This window comes from Oxyura jamaicensis, chromosome 1 (assembly GCF_011077185.1).
Source record: "Oxyura jamaicensis isolate SHBP4307 breed ruddy duck chromosome 1, BPBGC_Ojam_1.0, whole genome shotgun sequence".
Classification (NCBI taxonomy): domain Eukaryota; kingdom Metazoa; phylum Chordata; class Aves; order Anseriformes; family Anatidae; genus Oxyura; species Oxyura jamaicensis.
In genome coordinates this window covers 166,068,887-166,087,160 of record NC_048893.1, presented here as the reverse complement: position 1 = coordinate 166,087,160, position 18,274 = coordinate 166,068,887, and the positions used below count along the sequence as shown (strand labels likewise).

Here is an 18,274-nt window from a genome sequence, read left to right as displayed (position 1 = left end):
CTGGGCAGCTCATTCCAATGCCTAACAACCCTTTTGGTAAAGAAGTTCTCCCTAATATCCAAACTAAATCTCCCCTGGTGCAACTTTAGCCCATCCCCCCTCAACCTATCACCAGGCATGTGGGAGAACAGACCAACCGCCACCTCGCTACAGCCTCCCTTCAGGTACCTGTAGAGTGCGATAAGGTCGCCCCTGAGCTTCCTTTTCTCCAGGCTGAACAGTGTTAAGCTCCTCCCTCAGTTGTAAGACTTGTTCTCCAGACCCTTCACCAGCTTCGTTGCCCTTCTCTGGCCTCGCTCAAGCACCTCCATGTCCTTCTAGTAGCGAGGGGCCCAAAACTGAACGCAGTACTCAAGGTGTGGCCTTACCAGAGCCGAGTACAGGGGGATAATCACTTCCCTAGGCCTTCTGGCCACACTGTTTCTTATACAAGTCAGGATGCTGTTGGCCTTCTTGGCCACGTGAGCACACTGCTGGCTCATATTCAGCCGACTGTCAACCAAGACTCCCAGGTCCTTCTCTGCCAGGCAGCTTTCTAACCACTCATCTCCCAGCCTGTAGCTCTGTTTGGGGTTGTTGTGCCCCAAATGCAGGACCCAGCACTTGGCCTTGTTGAACTTCATACAGTTGGCCTCAGCCCTTCAGTACAGCCTATCCAGGTCATTCTGCAGAGCCTTCCTACTCTCGAGCAGATCAACACATGCACTTCTTAACTTGGTGTCATCTGCAAACTTGCTGAGGGTGCACTCAATCCCCTCATCCAGATCATCATTAAAGATATTAAAGAGGACTGGCACCAGTACTGAGCCCTGGGGGACTCCACTAGTGACCGGCCTCCAATTGGATATTCATACACCTCATGGGTTCTAGGAAGGAAAATGTATTACTGTGCTGCTGATTGACAAAGGACACTCAAAGAAAGAAGGTAAATGATTTTGCTGTGAGCTTTGTGCTGACATGGTTAGCACTTAAATTAGCTTGGTTATGTGTATACCTGAAATATGAAAACAGTACAGGGAGCCAGAGGCAATATATTACTGATACTTAAAGGCTACTTTTGAGGGAAAAGAAAGTAATATCTAATTTCAGCTGAAAACCTGAAAGTCTTCCAAAAAAATGAAAATCTTAACTCTAGTCTGTTTTTATAGGAACTGCCCCAGTTTAAAAACTCTGAGAACCATAATTTCTGCTTTATTGTATTAAAGACGGACAGCTACACAATTTATATGGTTGAAGTTCAGCACTGTCATATTAAATCATAAATAATTTTCATATTTATGTATTTAAAACATCTTTATGTCCAAATATCTTGCCAGAAAGTAAATGCAAATGAGTGCAGCAGGCATTCTAGCTTCTCAAATACCACCTTTAAATACCACCCTTTTGAGGAGAAAATGAACAACTGGGAATAAGGAAAAAAAAAAAAAAAATAGTCTGTTTCTAGAAATGTTTATGTATCCTGAATTTTACCCTAAGAGTCATATCACACATAAAAATTGTATGATATGATTGCTGTTTGTTTGCTGTTTTGTTTATTTAATTTGACATACATTTTTATTATTTTCTCAATGACATCCCAGAAAAGACGTTGCATTTTTATTAAGTGAAATGATATGATCTTGGTACTGTTTTCTTGCACTATAATCCAAAGAAGCTTACACTGTGTAGAAAGTGTCAAAATACCCCACTACTTTTATTTTTATTTTTTGGAAAAAAAAAAAAAAAAGTATAAAGGACTCTGATTTTCAGAAGTTTTTTGTTTTCTTCCTGCTCATATCCAGTACTTCCATACTTCCTCTAAAAGAAAAACTGATTTTCTCTTTTTAACTTCACATTTGTTTTCTAAATACTTATTACTATGTTTTATTTAATCATCACAGAGGACAACCTTAAATCACTACAGAAAAAAATATATATGCTCTATATACTGAACTAAATGTTCAGCCTCTGAACCTCTGGCAACTTAATTCTTAGTGTATTCCTGATATGTGACTAGGCAGTGATAAGGCAGTGAGTTTGATGATAAAGCACTGGATCTGACACACTAAAGATAAATGAGAATTACTGATAGAAAGCTGCTCCACTTTTGCCTTCACTGTACGGGAAGGTGGGTTCATTTCCATATGCCTGTCAGGCACCTGAAAACAAGGGGACTTATCCCTCCCTAATCTCAATGGGTTACTCTCATAAACTCTTTAAAAGTTCTATATAGAAGCTGAAGTAAACCAATTAGCAATGGTTTGCAATCGGACATCAGCAACGTACATAATAATACTGGGACTTTTCTGAGAATAGAGAATGAAGATAGTACCAGTGGGAAGATGTAGCAATGGCGTTTAAGATATGGAAGGGTCACATAATACTCAGGAAGTGGCCATGTATATTTCAAGTACTCTCCCAGCCTGAAACAGCCATTCATTAGGCATTTACTCTTTCTCAAATTTTGACTTTCTGAAGATCTAAGACAGTAATTGGTAACACTCATTTATGTCTGCTAGGCATATTTTACTGAAATACCAGCTGTATGCCTAATGTTATTCCCTTGCTAATATTTGTATTGTGACTATATTTCAGATATGATATATATCTTCTCTATCTAATGTGGCAGCAAAAACAATGCTGAGCAAACTGTGATGCCTAATAGCCCCTTTTGAACAAGTTTTAGCCTGCCTTGCATCCTTTAAAATGGTATTTGTGTCATGTTCTCCCATTTCTCAGTCCTGAATAACACGGAAAATTGAGAGAGCACAGAAAAAAAAAAGAATTGATTAAAAATAAAAGTAAGACAGAACAGCATATACATTAGCTAAAGTTCTGTATGATTCTCCTCTGAGATTACACAACCTTTTGATTTAATTTTTCCTGACAGTTCAGTATTATATCATAATAGACAGAATGTCCTTGGTTATTAGTTTTGCTTCTCCTCTCTGTCCTTGTCTAGTGCAGGTGCTTTGTCGGGACCACATTAGTTTTTAGACAAAGCAAATAAAACAGATTTTTATTTTTTTTAAAAACCTGCAGTTTTAGGTGCAAGTACTATCAATGGCATATCCAGGATTTTTAATGCAAGTCTAAGTATTGAATTGCTTCTCTTCATTTAACATACAACATTATGGATGGGGAGCTAACACATTTATGACCTGCCAATAGTTAAATGAGCATACATACAAACTTTCAAGACTAGACTTACCCTTTATCTATATTAGGAACTCCCAAGGATATATTGAGATATCCACATAGGCCAAGCTCCTATATATTCTCAGCATGTTAGCATGTTCCTGTAATTCTGTCAATCAAACATGACCACAGCCATGTACAGAATAGTTCAGGTTTAACAATAATTCCTAAGTGTTGTGGGGGTGCTTTGAACCTTTGCTACAGCTGTGGTATAGAAAAATACATGGTCAGAAATACTGGGTGCATGGGTTGGTGAGGCCTCCTCTTCACCTTGTAACACAGATATAGCCAGAGATGTTATCATAGGTACAGAGGTATCTGACCTTAGGTTGTGGTTAATGTCTCAAAATAAAAATGGCGTTAATGGCAATTAAATGCTAACAATCAGACCCTGAAAGACGTTCTAAAGACTTATTCAAAGTAACACGTGAAGCTTGGAGTGGATTAGGTCCTACATCATATTCCTGTAATTGAAATTAATTCCTAATGCCTAAGTCAGAACATTTGTTACACAATTTCTCTTGAGTCCTACGGCTAGAAGGAGAGAGTGTGTTTATATTTTGGGCTGCAAACTAGCACATGATCTCCAAGTACAACAAAGGTTATAATAGGAATTTTAGTTTTGATTATGTTTAGCCCACACAATTTAGTCAATTCACAATGCTAAATATTTCTCCAGGAATGTCAGGAAATAATAAAAGTTATATTAAGTGCTACATGTCACACTATCCTTAAAACAGTAATATCCTTAAATTTCAACTTGTACCAAAGATACTACAAGAATTATATATATGTATTTTCATAATAATAGTGATTCTTTGTTTATCTTTTCATCCATAAATCCCCGGTGCTGCATTACTGCAGTCACTGAATCACAGAATTGTAGGGGTTCGAAGGGACCTTACGAGATCATTGGGTAATCCCCCTGCAAAGCAGGTTCCCTAAAGCAGGTTGCCCACGTATGCGTCAAGACGGGTCTTGAATATCTCCAGAGAAGGGAACTCCATAACCTCCCTGGGAAGCCTGTTTCACTGCTCCATCACCTTCACCATGAACAAGTTCTTTCACATGTTGGTGCAGAACTTCCTGTGATCCATTTTGTGGCCGTTGTCCCTTGTCCTATCTCCACAAACCACTAAAAACAGGTTAGCCAAATCCCTCTGTCTACCACTCTTAAGATATTTGTAAACATTAATAAGATCCCCTCTCAGTTTTCTCAACGCTGAACAGAGCCAGCCCTCTCAGACTTTCCTCACAGGGAAGGTGCTTCAGGCCCTGAATCATCTTTGTTGCCCTCTGCTGGACTCTTTCCAGGAGATCCGTGTCTTTTTCGTACTGTGGAGACCAGAACTGGACAGTACTCCAGGTGAGGCCTGACCAGGGCAGAGTAGAGGGGGAAGATCACCTCCCTTGACCTGCTGGCCACAATTCTTTTAATGCACACCAGGATCCCATTGGCCTTCTTGGCCACGAGGGCACACTGCTGGCTCATGGTCAACCTGTCGTCCACCAGGACCCCCAGGTCCTTCTGTTCAGAGCTCCTCTCCAGCAGGTCATTTCCAGCCTGTACTGATACATGTGGTTGTTGTACTGATATATGCAGTCATTTTATCCTTAGGAAAACCTTTTCACGGTGAGGGTGATGGAGCACTGGAACAGGCTGCCTAGGGAAGTTGTGGAGTCTCCTTCTCTGGAGATATTCAAGACTCCTGGGCAGCCTGCTCTGAGGAACCTGCTTTGGCAGGCATGTTGGACCCTATGATCTTTTGAGGTCCCTTTCAACTCCTACAATTCTGTGATTCTGTGATTCTGTGAAAACAAGACAATGACAGCTGACATCTCTTTTCCCAAAAAATGCCAATAATAATAATAAAAAAAATAGACTTCATTTTGCATGACCCTAGATCTAGTCACCCTGTATCCTTTGCATTCTTTGCATATTCAAATTAGAGATAGATGGCAATGGAGTATTGAAAATAGGGTAGATAAATCCATTCCGCTTAAACAGAAAGTGACTATAGTCTTTATAAGAATATTCAACTGTTCTTTTGCAGTTATTGTTCCACAACCTACAAAAAATATTTCTAGGCCTCCGATCATAACCTGATTTCTCAGAATGGGAGTTGCACTTCTCCCTGGAAAGGCTCAGTATCCTACTGTTGATAGTTCACATGCCTCATTACTTGTCATTTCTTCATTGTAATGACTACAGAGGTTTTAAAGGGTCAAAGAAAGAAGAAATAAAAATGATATGGTTAGAGTGGCATAATTTTTCTGAGGGCTATACAAAGTAGAACAAGGACAACAGAGGCGATCTAACTTTGAACAGAGATAGGAATGGATGGAAAACACTTGCTCTTCCCTTCTTTGTGTATAAGATGTACAAGAAACACAAGAAACATGTAGATGTACAAAGATGTACAAAGATGTACAAGAAACTCTGTGAGAATGCAAAACTTGCTGCAGTTTAAGCCACCAGTAAAAATCTCTCAATAATACACCGTTAAGATGTTTTAAACTAGGCTGACATCCAAATCCTTCTGAGGTGGTGGATTTTTATATTGACTCCTTTACTGTCTCTATCCCATTTGAAAACTAACCTTTCTATCAACTAGTTAGATGTACAGAAAATCTGAGAATAAATGGTAAAGCAAAGAATGTGTAGAACTCTGTAGGATGTAAAGAAAATCCTTTTGTTTAATTTAAGTTCAGGATAAGTACTACAGAAGGTGGTGCAACTAAAACCTGCCTAAAATCTGATTGCACATTTGTTTCTTTAGCAATGAAAGTAAGTGGAAATCTTTGTGGATTTCCCAATGTCTTCCTAAGTCTATGGCTCCCTACTGAATCAATTTACATATCCAAAGAACAGGATAGTTATATTCTCATTTCTACCCAATTCCACACATTCACATTAACTCTTGTAAATGTAGATATATACAAATATATAGAAATAAACAGTGGTAGATGACTGTTCACCGGAAAAACAAATCCCCTCTTTAATTATAATGCAAAGGGACGTACAATTGTCTTTCACTTCAGTAAAAGGGATTCTTGTTTCTTTCAAGTTATGGTAAAAATGGTTAATTTTTAACTAGACAGTAGAGACCAATACAAGCAATGACTGACCTGCTGTCACTGCCAACAAATTATTGCAGTCCGAGTATCCAGCTGCTGCCCCTAGCATTGAAAATCACTGTGGTGTTATACTTAATTTATCTCATCATCTACATTTATATAAAATGTGATAAATAATGAAAACAAAAGTGTTTGAAGTTGCTAAAATTATGTGCTCAAAAAGTACTCTGACTGATATTCATTAATAGCTGGTTCCCAGGCATCCTGGAAGGTTTTGTTCTTATTTTGATTTTTAAAGGCAAAACATGAACAGATACGTGGTTGATTTGCATTATAAAATTCAGTGTAACTGTGAGTCTACAGGAAGGGAGTCTAGAATGACAATAAATTAAAAAACAAACGAACACACACACACACACAAAAAAACATTTCCAATCACACAACTGTTCACTAGTCCACTTTTATAGCATTCATATTTGGGGACAAAATCAAAGAGGAATAAGATCAGACAGTTTTAACAACATATTTAATTGAATGACCCAGTCTTCCACCCTCTGTATAAATAACTATTCTCTCCAATCCTTAAAAAAACAAACAAACAAACAAACAAACAAAAAAACTACCAAACATGCATACAAACATAAAAACATAATGGAAAGAAAGGGTTTTGTTTTATTTTCTTTCTGTGTACTGTACATATACATTAATAAGTTTTCAGGTAGTGAATTAGAACACCCCAAAAGATAAACTGTATGAAATCTTCTGATATAAAGACGTAGCGTTCTTTATCTTTACATATATATTGGCCATGTGTGAAGCAGCATAATGTAGAGTAACCATAGCAACAATACAATTGAGTACTTTGAGTAAATCAGCTTGAAAACTGTTGAGTGTATTAGATATGCAGGGCACAAAGGTTCTTATCCTGCAGTTGGATCAGGCCCATACTAGTTCTTTATATTAATCAGCTCTCTTATAAATAAAAAGTCTCTAAGCCTTCCCCAATTAAGCAAGAATGAAATCAGTCTCTAAAAATGATTGTACACTTGAATACAGTTAGGAGAATGCTATGTTTGTAGAATGCTTTAAAGATAAATCCTAAAGCCAATCTTTTGATCTACACAGGCAGTAAAATAAAATGCCGGCCTGCAAAAATTTGTATCAGAGAAAATTTTTAGCAATATCTAGTGGGCAATTTTCAGGAAAACACTGTTGAAAGTAGATGGTCAACACAGGGTTTAAAAAAATTAAATAATAATAATAAAAAATAACTAAACCATATTCTTTTAAAATAAATTACAGAAATCAATAGAAATTCTGAGATCTAAAGCTGTAATTATTTTCTATTTGTTTTCCTTCAAACAATGACCTAGGTATCTTTTAACAGCTGAAAATCTGCAATGAACATTAAGATATTTGAAAGGAAAACTAATTTTGAACTAATTTTTAAGCTAAAATGAACGTTATCTAATTCCCAGGACTTGATCATGTGGGATTAGGTTTTGAATGTGTCCATAAAAACAAAGGAATAGCTACGTTCTCATGAGACTGTATTCATTATTAATTGCATTAATTTCTGCAGTTCTTAATGTAATTTTTATGATAAAACCATTATAAGAACAGAAGACCATATATCTTCTGAGTTACAGTTAAGTAAACAGGTATTTAATTCACATTTATTTTTGCCAGTCCTATTCTATCATTAAGATTGTAATTTTCATTCTGTTTACACAAATAAGTTGAAACATTTCTTAAATATGAATATCTGAGTGGAAGGTAAATGTTCAGTAAATTAAATAAACCAGGTGAGGCTACAGAGTTTTCCTATCAGATCCAGAATAAATCACTCTGAGCAATTAGAGGCAGGAAAACCTGCAGTTTCAGATTTCAGTTGTCATATTTTAACTTCTTCAGTGTAATTAATATGAAGTCCAGCCCTGCTGTATTCGTTTTATGGGGAGAAAAACCATTTTTATGTGCCTTTCCTTCATATCTACACCCCATTTAGTTGTAGGCAGTGTTGTGGAATAGCAATAGCCACAGCACTGTTACGGAGATGGCAGCACACATCGGTACTCACAGACTCTAGGGTGTTAGTACGAATATACAAAGGTAATCTGTTTTAAGAGTCATGGAAATGCATCACAAATTTAAACATGGCTTTTGTGAGGAGTGACAAAGGATATAGTCATTAACACCAAGCGCTGTTTTTCTTTCTGTGGTGTTTGCAAAAGAGATGCTCAGAAATATATTTTTTAAATTCTTTCCCATCATGCCTTCTCTCCCTATGACATACATAAGACAGCTGTTTTAAAAAACAATTTTTATACATATATATGTATTACTAAACCATGCCTATAATATATATTTTTTTTCAAATAACAGATGGACCAGTTATGACAAAATCTTCTAACTAAATTTGGGTTGCCAGTTAGGATGCCTTCATACCCTGTTAGCTGTTATATGGTATATGTGATGACTGAGAAAGCAACCTCTGACCCACTGGCTTTTTCATGCTCTAACTAGTAAGTAGGAAACAACAGGGGTTGAGGGGAGCTCTATGAAAGAGTGCTCGTCAGAGCATGACAAATTGGAAAATGGGCTCTTCTGTATTCTGTAATGACAAGAATATTTAGTAGGCTATGTAGGGGGTACATTAAAAAAGATGTTAGCTAGCCTGAAAGTACACTCCTGGGGTGATGTCCTAGTCCCTCTGAAATCAGTTGCAAAAAGTTCCATCTGATTGAATGGGGCCATAATTTCACTCCTGGTGTACACTCAAGGGAAAATGTCTATTTAATTTTAAAATAGATACAAATTCTACTGCATTCTTTCAGATTCTACACAAAACACTGAAAATACCTGTTTTGGTAAAATGGCATAGTCAAGCCTTACTGCTAATGAGGCCTAAAATAAACCAATTTAATTTTGTCTTCCTACTTCACCATTCTCTAAACAAGGGTCTGCCTTTAAGTGTGCAGTGGTAAGTTATGTCAGATGCATTTTTTTATCCGATGATTCAGCGGGGTGCAGAACACCATAAAATAGGTTACTGAAAAATATTTTGCAAGAGTACAAAATAAAATTTATCTAAGCAGGCTTTTTCTCCCCTCTCAGCTCATAACTCCAATATTTTGTTCCTACTGACATTTATAAGACGTGTGACTGTCCAAAGACTGAGAAAAATACTGTAAATAAGTGATCCAAGGGTTGGGGCATAAGTCTAGGATATGAGTAAAAGTCCTTTCTCTTTCAGTAATATATTGGCAAAGTCACTTTGGACTTGATTTTTGAAGTTGTTAGGGGCCAAGAAAGTAAAACAAGCACCAGATTAGATTTTCAAAAAGGATTTAAGGCAACTATTTTTATCTTCTATTATGACTTTACAGAGTGGAGGGAAAGGTACAGATTTCTAAGATGGTTATAACAGGACTTCCATACTTCACAGATTAATATACTGAACACTGTGAAATCTTTACATGCATATTACTCACAGACACTTTGTAAGTCACAAGGAGAGAAAGACAGAGACAGTAAGGTCCATAATTATGCTATCTTTCCTTAAATTGCCTAATAATTTACTGCTTAATCTTATTTATATAAACAGACATACTGTGTGGTAAGTTATAACATATGAATAAAGATAGAAGACTTAGCCTGAAAATGATTTTGTTTTCACATGCAACATTAATTACCATTAGGATTAGACTTATACCACTTACCACTTGGAAGTTGTGTACAGGGAAAGGTGGAACAGAAGCAACTTTAGTGTAATTATTATTCTTTCTGAGTGAATCAGTATGTCTGTTTTCTTTAATCTACTAGTGTAAGAATCCCTTTTTGCAAATTGCTGAAAAGTTCATTTCATTAATCCTTTAGGAAGAGTTTCTGTCAGATGTTTTTAACTAATGGCTCTTAGCCTCTGGATGAGTTTGAAAGGAAAATAGTGCTTGGATCAATAATTAAACACCTGAATTTTGAGTTACTTTTGAAAAAAAAGGAAATATATATATATATATTATTATTATTATTATTCCTGTCAACCTTGCTTGGCATTAAACTGTGGTCTTTGAAATCTTGTTATAAGACAAATCTTTTATTTGCCATTGACCATTCCCTTTGGGTTTAAATGTCCTAAACATTCTTCTTTGGAGAACATACCTACGAAGTGCTCTTTAATCACTACTATATTAACTGCTGTCAATACCAGCTGCTTCCATGAATGTTTAATCCTGGGATGACTGATATTTTACTAAAGTTTGTATTAACCATCAGTTAGTAAACAATTACAATCCATAAAACCTATGAATAAAAGTCATAATGCAGACATTGCAACAGCTTTTTTTTTTTTTTTTGCTTTTTTTTTTTTTTTTTTTTTGCTTTTTCATTATGACAAAAGCTCGTATATTAATTCTGGTCTGCAAATGAGTCCATCAATTATGGATCTTGAACACTGTTATTATGACTTTAAGATAGATTTTCATATTCTTACTCATATTGGCTAGCACTTCACTGCAAAGCAGTCTCATTATTGATTTTAATAGGACTATTTATTAAGTTAAGTAGTGTTCAGTATGAGTCAAGATTTAACTATTAAGTACCTATTCACATAGCCTAATTAGATATTTTAAGTAGAGTGAACCTATATTAGCATTTTAGTTTTGATCAGGAGTGCACTTTTAAAGGAAATCTCTCAAGTTCCCCCCTTACTGTTCTTTGGCTAAGAGCATAAGTGGTAGTTTCAGTCACTACTTTCCCACCAAAAGAATCACCACCCTAATGTGTCCTTTGCTCTGTCCAATAATTAACTGTCATTTGGACAAACCAGATAAATTGGTAGTCTTGCCTAATCAAAGCTAAAAATTTAACACTAGGACACTTAACAGCACATAACTTTAATCATACAACTTAAATTAGGTTCCTAAAGAAGCCAGACAATAACACTTATCATTCTCAAATCTAATTGCAAATCCTGAGGTAGGCTCTGAAATGAGAGTGGTATAAGAGCTGATAGAAAATAGAAAAGAATATGCACAGTCATCAGTCCTTTATTTTTAAGCAATTGGTTGAATATTTAGATGATGTTCAAACTGCTGAGCAAGCTGAGCAGTTCAGTGCCAGCTCATCTCTCATTGTAAGGAAGACAGTTAATTATTTTGCAATTTTAAAAGGTCAGGTAATTTAAATTAAATACAAATAATTTGCAGGACGTGACAAACAGCAAATAAAATAGACCAAGGATCAATATACCACAGACTTGTTTCTGATTGGAATAAATCAACTGGACTATCACGTAGACCATCACGTAAAGCCTGCCTTTGCATGCTTCTTGGGGGGGGGGGGGAGGGGAGAGGGGGCGGGGGGAAGGAAAAGCTCAAAGCAGGTATAAATCAGACTGCTTAGTACCATTTCTCATTGTCATATTTTCAACTGCAGTACTAGTGTGTTCAACTACCTGGCCAATTGCCAGAAACTCACGTCTCAGTAAATGACCAATGCTGTTATTACAAATGAAATGAGGCAAAAATTGGTTCCATCAAATCACAGTGCCCCTGGAGATTGATTCCACTATTCCTTTCTCTGTAACTTTAACTTTATAAGTTTACCAATTATTCCTTTGTTAGGTGTACATACTGTAAGGATTAAATCGGTAAGAGATAGGAGTAGTGTTTTTGTTTGTTTGTTTGTTTTTAATTAGAATACATGAGTGTTTCAGCCTGGATAGCTTTGATCATTGTCATGTTAACAAACAGTAAAAATGAAAACTTTGAACAGCAGGCTCTGTTGGGATTTTTGCAACATACAGTGTCCAACTACAGTTAAACCCAGTAAGCCAATGCTTTTGTTTCTTTATGCAGTGTCATCTTAAAGATAAATTTATACAGTACCGTTACACATTAAACACCATCAATTGCTGTTAAGTCTTTTACAGGGAATTGTCACTGTCAAAGGGCTAATCTGCTTTCCTTTTTATCATTATTTTTCTGCCTGACAAAAGGCACAGACTGGGTTTATTTGGATACAAACAACGGATGCTCACACTCATTAGACTTATCCTACTTGTTTAAGTAAGAGACAAAGGTGCACTTAAATAAAGCTTTCCATCCTGATGACACATGCAAATATTCTAGTTGTGTTTTTATTAATGTATCTCACTTTTGTGTTCTTACTTTCCCATCTACCTTCAAAGACATAAAATAGAAAAAGACCGAAGAAAACAGTTATATAAACTCACATACATTTTAATGTTCCACCACTGTTAGCACTTTATTCTGTCTTGAAGATGTTAATATTTTCATAGCAGACATTTCAGATCATAAGATGAACTGTTTGTTCTTTCAGTCCCCAAGTACTGCTCATCTCTGTGTGTTCTATTTGATTTAGAAAAGGCAAAAACATGTGACAGCAGGATTCCTTATCAAATAAGCCCAGTAGTTTAAAGAAGCTTTAATAACTTTAAATAAATAAATAAGAAACTACTGCCCTTCAAAAACCCTGTAGGTTTTACAAAGTGTTGGAAAAAAGAGTGACTTGCAGTGAGCAGGTGCTCACTACATCAGACAGAGGAGTTCACAAAATGTAATGCATTTTTCTAGTTAATAATGAAAATAATATTTTTCCTTGATTGTGATATAGAATGGTTAAAACATAGAACAATTTGATTTTGCAGGGTCACCCAGAACTGTAAATGCACAGAATGACGTTCTTGACACTGGTTCGACATCATCATCTTTTTATCATTCCCCCAAGTTCACTGGTGAGACACAGTTTCAAAACATAGACATATACTGCCACAACACTATACTAAAACTACTGAGCACCTTTCTTTGAGCCTCCACTTGACATGATGGGCCACATGTCTTCAAATGCCCCCCCAAATTAAAAGATCTACAGAGGAATATGTGGCAAAATGACTTACCACACGGTTAATACAATCTTTACTGAAATACAAAAGGAAGGAGGATGGATTTCTCCCCTTTACTTCTTACATTACCACTTCTGTGCTCCCGACTCAAGTCCTGCAGTGGTCCTGCAGAGAGGGTTTGTAAGTCCAACACCATCCATGTATTTTTTATTAGTAGTTTGCTGGATGATTTTTACCAGTGAAGTTTACAGATCACATGAAGACTGAGGGAGTAATAAATACTAAGGACAAGTTACTCTTACAGAATGATGTGGATCACCGAGCTCAAAGGCCCTACTGAACAAAATGTATTTTAATAGAGCAAATAAAAGTGAACGCACCTGAGAATTAACAATCCAAACTGTACTTACAACTTAGAAGCCTTAGAAAGTAGAAAAGGATTTTCAGGGCCCTATGGACCCTCACAGGCCTTATAGGGGCAGGCCTTAGAGGGGAAGGCCTTACAGGACTTACATACTCCTGGCACAAGGGAGGCAACAGAGACCACGTCCTCAGGCTCAGTATATCCCTGCTGCCAAGGAGGTGCCTGATGCCTGTGTCTGGGGCTGTCCCTGTGTCCCTGGCTGTTCTGTTGCTGGCTGGAGTGGTGAGATGGGCCCTCTCCTAACAGATCTCTGTGGATTACCTGACCTGTGCCATGGCTTGACAAGGATTTGGGACTCTCTACTCAGCCTAATGAGCAGCAGAAATATTTTAAGCTTTGCAGACTTGATACAGAACAGAAACACAGCCTGGCATGCACACCTCAGGAACCACACATGGCTCTTGGTGCAGAGGCTGAACCAATTCTGAAGGTGGTGTAAGTCACAGAGGTTTGTGCTAACTTATACTAGCAGAACATCTAAAATGTAGTCCACAAGATACAGAAGACTGAACATGTGTTTAAATGATTTACTGAATCAGGATTATAATGAAATTCACTTATTTTTTAAATGCCTTCTCATTGTCAGATGGAAATAATAATAATAATAATAATAATAATGTCTTACCTAAAAAGTATGCATACCTGATTTCAAAAATGGAGACAAGAAAAACTTGCAAATCCTTTAGTGAATGAGCTAAAGAGAAGCAGGTGAATGGCAAATCATGAAGTGTGAGGATGCAGCACAAAGTTATTGGACACAGAAACACACATAAAGATCTCCCCTGATGAATGAGAGCTAACAAATAGATCTGTGTTGTTTTTTTTGTTGTTGTCGTTGTTTGTTTTGATTGTTTGTTTTGTTTGTTTTTAAGGCACAATCTCATATTTTGCTGATGTTTTCTGAGCTGTGTAGTACAGTTTTCTTCCTGTTTCCTCTTTAGCCATCTTTAGCCAGTCTTTCCTGTTTCCTCTTTAGCCATCCTGTAAGTATACTAGATAATCATGTTGATCATGTTGTCATATCTGAATAGGTGCTTATCAATGGTCCCTCAGAAGTCTATTTTTTTTTTTTTTTTTTTTTTTTTTTGGCACTTTACTCATGGAGACAGCAACCCTTCAAGAGGTGGAACTGATTGTAGGAAAGGACAACTTTATCGGTTTCCTTAAATGTTAGTCTAGAAAGCTGCAGTCTAGTTAAACTAAGTCCATTATATTAATCTTTCTCGGCAGCAGTGAAGGGGAGAAGTGTTCTTGTGTGCTTAAAACTCTTCATTGGCATTATGAGAGACTATGGAAAACTCATAGGACACATTCTTCCTCTCAGGAATTTAAAACCCTAAAGGAAACACCTTCTTCCCATTTAAAACTAAACAAAACTGAAGAACAGAATAAACATAAGAAAAAGAATTCAAAACTTGATGATCAATCTTCTGCTCATAGCAGGAGATAAAAACAAGATTCGGAAACAAAATTTCTAAATCCCCTAATATTGAAAAACATTTGGTACGTTATGATAACACTTTTGATATGGCTGTGCCAGTTTTGCTAACTTAGTCATTTCCTCAATAAATTAATCTTGACCTGAACCACGTGTCAAACCATCACTTCCATTAACCCCAATGAAATACAACTTATGCTGTCTCAATAATGTGAACAGCAAATTAGTTACTAAATAATTGTTATGCAGTATCTCAAGTTTAAGGTTCTTTAAGGAACTCTTGAGCTTGGTCTGTAATGGCATTGAGGACACAACTAAAAGTTTATGTACACTTACACTGCTGACAGTAATGAAAAGAAATAAAAAAAAGTAAAAAAGAAAATAAAAAAGAAAAGGAAAAGCTCTGAAAGCTTGAACTACTTTGTTGCTCTGTAAAAGCAATTAGCCCATATTCCCAAAGGAACTTCTGAAAGAAGGAAATAAACTAAGGATTCCCTTTGGGGAGGATAGTAACTGTAGGAGGCATTAAATATGCAAGCAGCCATTAGGCATGATTAAAGATTAATTCTGTGTCATAGACAGGCCTTGGGATCATTACAGGTCATGACTTTCATCTTAATCATTTGGCTTACTGTTTTCATTTAATTAGCTTGGCTTAGTAAGTCTTTTCTTATAGATGTCTAGCACACTGGATTTTTGTGTGCCATCTATTAAGTAAAAGGCTCAGATATTTAACTTATTCTTAGCAGACAACTTTCACATTCTCAGCAATAAGATTCTGGATAAAACCAGAGTGGATTCTGAGTACAGACATAATGTTAAAATCTTATTTGCCTCTCAGTGTTAGAAGTTCTACTAAAATTGGTGGGATATGTAAACTCATAATTTGACTGTAACATTTGAACTTTAATCTTTCAGCCTTAACTTCTTCAATGATGGCCATTCTATTAATTACATGGGTAAAACTCTCTGTAAGGCAAGTCTGGTAATTCTCATAAGACATCATAAATTGTACTTGCCATGTCAGAGAATTTCAAGTCTCCATGTTGTCAACAGTTGTTTAATAATATATTGAATCAGAACATAAAAGGATTATGCTGAAATTAATCAGAATCATAGTTTTGATCTAAACTGCAATAGATATTACCATAATGGAAATATGACCAAGACTTTCACGTAGTTTTCAAATAGAAAACATTTTCTTATGCAACTTTTGTAATTTAAGATTTTTATTCTGATTTAAAGGCTCATCTTTTCTCCTTTTTAAAACCATTAAAAATGGTTAATGTAACTCTCATATTTCTACATTAAATGTGAATTTCATGGAATTTACAGAATATTAGAATAAGTTTGCAGCATATCTGGTTTACAGATTAGACAGATATACTGCTAAGGTACTAGGTAGCTTGGTACAGACTGTTGAGAACCTTTAAGGTACTAGGAATACCAATTCATCTAATATTTCCACTGAGAATTTGTTGACAGATTATACTAAGGGATATAGATAGACAACAGAGAGAAAATGATTGCCCTAAACTCATGTAACTATTATATTTATATATATATATTTAAGTAGTGGCACAAATTAAAGTTTTACTAATATTTCTGGTGCTTTCAGTCCTCAAATTTTTCTGTTAGAGACATCAATAATGTCCCTATGAACACATTGGAAAGGACAAATATTTTGCCTATGCAAAGAAAGCTTTCCTTATGTTGGACTATTTCAAGATGGATCAAAAGAAGGGAAAGCATTTCCTGGTATAAGGCCTGCTAAGTCATTGGAAGACTAACAAATTTTGGTACGAGTTTTGGTATTGGTACAGCAAAAATAGGATGGATGTTCTTGGCCGCTGATCCCTGTAATCATGTTATTACTAAACTTATATTCAGAAAGAAAGTTAATGATTTAATGGGCTCTTAACGGTTAATGATTTAATGGACTCTTTCATCCATTGAGCCCCAAACAATCAGCTAAGTCATCTGCAAGTTCTTAACTGTGCATGAAGGATGAAACCGTTCTCTTGTTATGAAGCTAGTGTCTCTTCAGCACACACTGATGGCTAAGCAACAGGCAGATTAGCTCCTAATTGTTTACCTTGACAGTGACCGAGAGGCTCACAACAGAATAAATCTCAAAATTAAAATTCAGAGGACACAGAAATCAATAGCAGTGATTAGCACTGCAATTAGATTGGTTGATCAGAAATATTTATGAAAGTTTTGCAGACTATGAGTTTGTGGCAGATTTAATTAAATAATAAAATAAAATAAAATAAAATAAAATAAAATAAAATAAAATAAAATAAAATAAAATAAAAAATGCCTGGAACAATCTAAACTGTAAAGCTGCCAAGACAGTATCTTCTGAAAATGTGGCAATCATACAGAGGTCTGTTTGAAATATCAGATAGTTAAACTATTTAGCGATGACAAATTCTCCCAGCTGAACAGTGTGAACTTGGGGACTGACCTGGGCAAATCTACTTAGACTAGTTACAGGGTTCAAGCAAGCTAATTTTTGATGCAATGGCAAATACTGGTAACATATCGGCAAAAAAAGTGAACTTGAATTTGGGGCCAGGAATCAGCTTTGAACATAATGTTGCCACAGACTGAGACCCTGACTTAATACTCTCCCTTCTCCATATGGAAGGAAACAGAAGATTCAAACCTGAAAGTGTCTTTACACAGTGATTACATATTCAACTGAAGACCAGATCAACTTAAATTGAAGTTGAATTTACCATACTGTGCCTCTACCAGAGCTTAAATTCCATATAAATGCCATCTACATCTTTGCCTGTATCACTTACTTTCTGTTGTAAATAGTTTCCCTGTTTTCATTTCCACCTCTTTTCACTTTTACATTTCTGAAGAAAGGACCATGTCTCACTCCTCACTACATGGAACGTGCGTTTACTTTGATATTAATTGAGCTTTACTATAAACGCATGGTGCATTGAGAACAAAGAGAGAAGTGATACTCTGGAATGGATCCAAGATCTATATCCCATCTCTGACAGAGGAAGAAAGAGGAAACCTAGGTCAGTCAGATCCAGGGTTATTCAACCTAAAAGACAGAGAATACTTTAAGTTTGAAATAGTCATTTCAAAATAGTGGCCTACCATTTTTTAAAAGTTAAAATTTGATTTTCATTATGATTTCTTTATATATATGTATATATATATATCTTCTATCTAAACCACATCCTGTCCTAATGAGCTCCCCAATACATTTATATGCACATGAAAAACAATACTAAATCTATAATCACAGAATCATAGAACTTCT

At 36.0% G+C, this 18,274-nt stretch overlaps 1 protein-coding gene across 2 annotated transcripts in view; it reads right to left on the bottom strand.

Moving 5' to 3' along the window:
• PCDH9 (protocadherin 9) overlaps nt 1–18,274 on the bottom strand; it is a 699,850-nt gene that overhangs the window by 163,575 nt on the left and 518,001 nt on the right. The window lies entirely within an intron of this gene.